A 5,842-nucleotide genomic window follows, 5' to 3' on the forward strand; every position below is an offset into this window, starting at 1 on the left:
AAGATTCTTCATCTTTCCTTCCACATATATACTAAATAGAATAATAATAAAATAATAAAATAGCATTTAAAAATCAAATTAAAATATTAATAAACTAATATTTAATTAATTAATTAATCTAAAATATCACCAACATCATCATTGCCTTCTAGATTTCTCTCTCTTCTAATTGACCATTTTGCCTTTCATAATCTTTAAAAATTTCATCCTTGAGTCATCACTTAATTTGGTAAAATTAGTATTTAGTCCCTCAAAATTCTTCACCTTTTCAATTTGGTCCTAATTTATCCATTTTCCTTAGTTTCTAGATTATTCCACCCTTAAAATATTTACACTATTGGTCCTTCAAATTTTTCATATTTACACTTTAACCCCTCAAATTTTGAGTATTTACTCTTGGGAAATAAAACTTTTCTCACTATTGCGATTTAATCATTTCTTGAATTAATGTCATAATATAATTCTCAATGTTGCCATAACTCAAAATTTCCCTTTTTGTCACTTTATTTCCTTATTTTACAATCAATGATACCTACTTTCTTACTATAGTAATTTTCGGGGTATTACAGTAGTAATTTTCGGGATATTACAAACACTCACCTCTAAATTCTCCTATGAGAGTTTATGCTATAAACACAATTTATGTACTCTTCAAACGCCTTCAAAGAATAAGTTCCTCATTGACAATAAAGTGCTCTCTATGCTCTCATACAATTTAACCTCTTAATAATAACAGCTACAAAATAGCAAAAGCAATATAGTAATAAAGTCCAATATAAAGTGATCTAATGGAATGTTGCTTCAAATGGGTTGGTATTCAAAGTCAGGCTTCCATATATCCATAATATTAGCAAATTCAAAACCTAAAGATTTTGTTTCAATAAATTGCCAACCCTAAATATGGCAAGTTGCTAAACTGTCACAAGGTAAATGAAAGTGGCCACTTTTGATTGGAACATAACAGCCCACTTCAAAAGCTTGGCCCAACAAACTTAATATTTACAGGGATATATATACAAACGATGTGAGTAAAATGGTTTGTCTAATAGTATTTAAAAATCAAAATAGAACTTTTGTTGAAGTGGTAAAGTTGAGGTGTTATTTTTGTTAGTACCATTAGTTTAAATATCTTCATATGTAATTTTTCATTGGTTTCTTAAAACAATTTAGAAGATAGAAGTACCATTGTAATAGTATAACTTATTTTAAATGGAAGGGGTTAATTAGTAATTTAACCAAGTTGGTGTCACTTAACTTGTGATACCAAACTTAGTACAGGACTTAATATTAATGCAGAAAGTTTATTTTAAATACGAAGCGATTAATTAGTAACTTAATCAGTTGAGTTGGTGTTTCTTAACTTGTAACACTAAACTCAGTAAAGGATTTAATAGTAGTAGATATATATATACACAAATTATGTGAGTAAAACAATTTGTGTAATAGTATGAAAAAAAATTAAAATAAAGCTTTGGTCGAAGTGGTAAAGTTGATGTCCTATTGATGTTGGTGGCATGAGTTTAAATCTCTTCATATATAATTTTTATTAATTTTCTTAAAAAATATAAAAAGATAAAAATATCATCACAATTGTAAAACTAATTTTAAATATGAAAGAGTTAATTAGTAATTTAACCAACTGAATTGCTGTCACTTAACTCGTGTCACCAAACTCAGTAAACGACCTAATATTAGTAGATATGTAATTTTGTTTTTGGTTTTCGTAAAAAATATGCAAAGATAAAAATTTCATCATAATAATATAACTTATTTTAAATAAGAAGAGACTAATTAGTAATTTAACCAACTCAGCTGGTGTCACTTTACTCATGACACAAAACTTAATAAACGACTTAATATTAGTAGAGATAAAAAGATAAAAATATCATTGTCATAATAAAGCTTATTTTAAATATGAAAGGGTTAATTAGTATGTAACCTCCCTAACCCAGCCTAGATGTTATGGCCAGATTGAGAAGGCTACATTAGCCACTGAAATGGCTAAACAGACCATTTGGCCTTTGAAAATCCTTAACATGACTAATTTTGAAGAAAAATATCGTTGGTGGTCCAAGTTAGAGAAAGCATCCGTTTATTGGGGTTATCTTATGAAAAACCCTAACTTGTTTAACTTTAGGAAAAATCATCACTCTTGAAATTAAATAATGTTAAAGAATTCATTTAATTAGTTCATCTTTACTTAGAGTCCATTTTATTATTGTTGTCATATTTTAGAATACTAATTGATTTGACATTATGTTTTTTTTAAATCGAATCATTGAGATGCAACAAAAAAACATTATTCATGTCATTTTAGAACTCTAGTTGCCTTATCAATTTGTTTTTTTTATAACGGTTAATTTGTAACGCAGTGGAAAATTGATGATTAATGACAGTTTTACTTAAGCCAGATATCTTACAATTATCGGTTATTAAACTTTAGTGATCCATGCATGCAATAAATACCCAAATAATAATAAAGCCACAGACCCAAGACATTAAAAATTACAAATCAAAACCAATAATGAACTTTTAAAAAATACTTATTTAAAACAGTCCGATGTCCGAGGTGATTCTCCGTATGTCAATTCCGATCCTAGTCTTGAGCATTACCTGTGAAGTTTGAAATTATGGAGTGAGCTAAACTAGCTCAGAGTGAGTCTATAATAGTATAATCAAACAATCATTCATACAAGAAAAAATCATTCATTGATACAATACATAACATAAAGTAATATCATTTAAGTATGTCGTGAGCATGATGCAATGCAAAAAGGTTCCTACCTATCCATCCGTTACACACCACGAGTTCCCTAGAACTCTTCTACCAAACTCTAAACAATGTGAGCAGAGCTAGATGTGGTTAAACCACCATTATAAATAATGCAGTTATACTGTTAATCAATATGCAGACAAGCTGCCAATTTCATGGGCAAGGCACCAATTCAGTAATTGCAGTTTAAACAACCAATCAATATGCGATATAATCGCCAATCTGCTCATTACTCCCGGTGCAGTGCACTGACTACATATAAATATGGACTTAATATGCCACCATCAACCAGAATAACCCACCCCATGTACATGCGGTATGTCATACAATATTTCAATCAAGTACACGTTTCATATTTATTCTTTCAGTAGCATTGATTACATGTCATCACTATAACGTTCACATATCAATTTTTTAGTTTCACCATCAATACGGTGACATTTAATCATATCATCAATCGTTAACACTTTAGGAAAGTATTTACAGGGCATGTATAATAGTTTTTCCATTCAATACTTTTCATCGCATTTTATCCAACAAGATTTCAGGCATTCAATATCTATTTACAAAATAACACATGTTATACATACAATCAATCAAACATCATATCAACAAACCTTTCATATTAATATCAAATAATTAACTATTCAGTCAACCAAATAATCTTGCAAACATGCCATTTAATCAAGATCAATAACATACCTGATTTAGCCACTTTAACACATTCACTTAGATAATTAAGTAAGCCTAACCAGCAAGCTTAATCCACATTTAGATGATATAAAATATTATCAAAACATTCAACTTTAACAAGTTAAAACCCACACCTTTTTTTCGCACAATCGTAGCATACTGACGAAACCCACAGCTTCTCCTTAAGAACTTTAATCGAGCCTAAAATAAAAACCAATAGTTTATTGAATTAATTCACCACTTAAACAAACCTAAACACCCTCTTTTGGGTTCAATCCCAATAGCATAACTATAATGATTTTTCAGATCTAAATTAACAAGATTCCTTACACTGATTTGATGCAAAACGTACGCGCGAATGTCTAACGGCTTCATTGTTGATTTGGGTCGCTTAAGTCGGCACCTAACAACAATAAATACTGAAAAATCAATAGCTATAAAATCTTCAAATTCTTTAATCCAATCAATTATCAATTTCCCCAACAATTAAGTCAAAACTACGCACTAGCCCACAATCAACCACACTTACGCTTCTTGAATTGTCAGATCTGAGTCATTGAATGATCAAGATTGAATTTTCCTAAATCACTCATAATAGGTAGGAAAAATTAAAGGAAACAACAGTCCCTTTTTGGTACCTCTTGGCGCGACGCACTACCACCAACGGTGGCAAATCAGAGTTGATTTAAAGAGCCAATTGAAATAACTTTTAAAGGCTGGAAAAATACCCATAAAATAATTAAAAATTACCCCAATACTTGATCTAGAAATTTGGGTATTCACTTAAAATATTCAACAAGAAAATTAAAGAAAATAAACACTTACACTAGCTAGATGAAAGGGGTGGCAATGAAGCTTCTTGGGCAGCAATGGAGATCATTCTTTGAGATAAAATATTTTAGATTTATGGCTGGAAAAATAAAGAAAATGGAATCAAGAAGGAGCGAAAAGAATGGTGCAAGAACACATTGCAAAAAGAAGAGAAATTGATGATGAATCTTGGTGGCTTGGGCGGTAGCACACAAGGGAAGAAAGAAAGAAAATTGAAGAGAAAAGAGGAGAGAAAGAGGGTGAATGGCTAGGGTAGGGAAGATTGACTTAAAGGCTGAAAATACAAGAAAAAGCTGTTTTTATACTTAGGGTTCAAGGCTTGGGTGGCACAAAATAAGGAGAAGGAGAAATTTTAGCAAAAATTAGGCTACTTTATAAGGAAAAGGAATCGAACTTGGGAGTTTGATCTAATTTCCATGTTGCCCAATTTTAATTTTAACCACTAAGCTATTTCGTCATTCTTGACATAAACTTACAATATTTATTTTAAAAACAAGGCGTGTCACATACTAGGGTTTGATACGAAATTCGCAAAATACTAAAAATATTGCGAGGAAAGAGATTTGATATTGGATTTCAAGGATAGTTTCACTAACACTTAACATATAGACCAACAACTCATTTCTTTCCTAAAATGCACAAATAATCTCAAAAATTAGGGCATGGCCACTGTCGAAACCAACTTTTATTTTGGAAAAAAACAAAAATTAGTTGTCAACTTTAAAAAACAAAATTTGGGAGTCGCCACCAATCCTTTATTGAGGTGTGATTGGATCACCTAAAAAATAGCTTTGGTCTACGAGTTTTAGAAAAATGGATCCGGGAGTCGGTTACGTACGAGGAAGGATTAGCACCCTCGTAATGCCCAAAATTGGTACCTAGTTAATTCATGAGTGTCTTAATGTCGAAAATTTAAAAATATGGTCCTTAATAAAAACTTAAAAAACGTTACTTATTAATACTCTTATCATTTCGGAGAAAGAAAATGTCACACCCAATGCGTTAGGGCACGACATTCTAATTCCTCAAAAATGAATTAGTCCAAAATACTCATGTAATAAAATTTAAAAGAATATTCATTTGTTTAAGATTTATAAAGAAATCGCGGCCCAATACGTTAGGGCACAATTTCTCAAAATCCTAAACTTGGAATATTTCCTTTGTTATTATTTTTTTTAAAAAAAATCTTTGCTCGAGAAATCAATACGTCACATCCAATAGTTAGGATACAACATATTAAATTCCCGACAACAAGCTTTTCATTTTATTTTTTTGATTAATGAGCAATTCTCAATTGCTAGATTTAACGAAGAAAATTGGAACCCAATACGCTAGGGCTCAATTTCCTTGAAAATCCTAAATACGAGTATTATCTCAATTTTGAAAATTTTAAAATCGAGTAAAAAAATGATGTAATGCTACATTAAGTGTAAAATACAATAATAAATACAACAATGGCATAGAAATAAATGAAATTAATGTACATAAAAAACAACGACATGTAAAGTATCAAATGAACAAAATATAAATGAAAACATAAATCAA

At 30.2% G+C, this 5,842-nt stretch overlaps 1 long non-coding RNA gene across 2 annotated transcripts; it reads right to left on the bottom strand.

Moving 5' to 3' along the window:
• Positions 1-2,414: 2,414 nt before the first annotated feature.
• On the bottom strand, positions 2,415-4,582 carry LOC107900330 (uncharacterized). Of its 2 annotated transcripts, XR_001684894.2 has the most exons (5): positions 4,292-4,582; positions 4,105-4,182; positions 3,797-3,869; positions 3,601-3,667; positions 2,415-2,613 (listed from the first exon to the last, which is right to left on the bottom strand). It is a non-coding gene; the product is annotated as an uncharacterized lncRNA (long non-coding RNA). The 2 variants fall into 2 exon arrangements; XR_001684895.2 differs by lacking the exon at positions 4,105-4,182 and having other exon boundaries at positions 4,292-4,580.
• Positions 4,583-5,842: the final 1,260 nt, after the last annotated feature.

Source organism: Gossypium hirsutum, chromosome D06 (assembly GCF_007990345.1).
Source record: "Gossypium hirsutum isolate 1008001.06 chromosome D06, Gossypium_hirsutum_v2.1, whole genome shotgun sequence".
Lineage (NCBI taxonomy): Eukaryota > Viridiplantae > Streptophyta > Magnoliopsida > Malvales > Malvaceae > Gossypium > Gossypium hirsutum.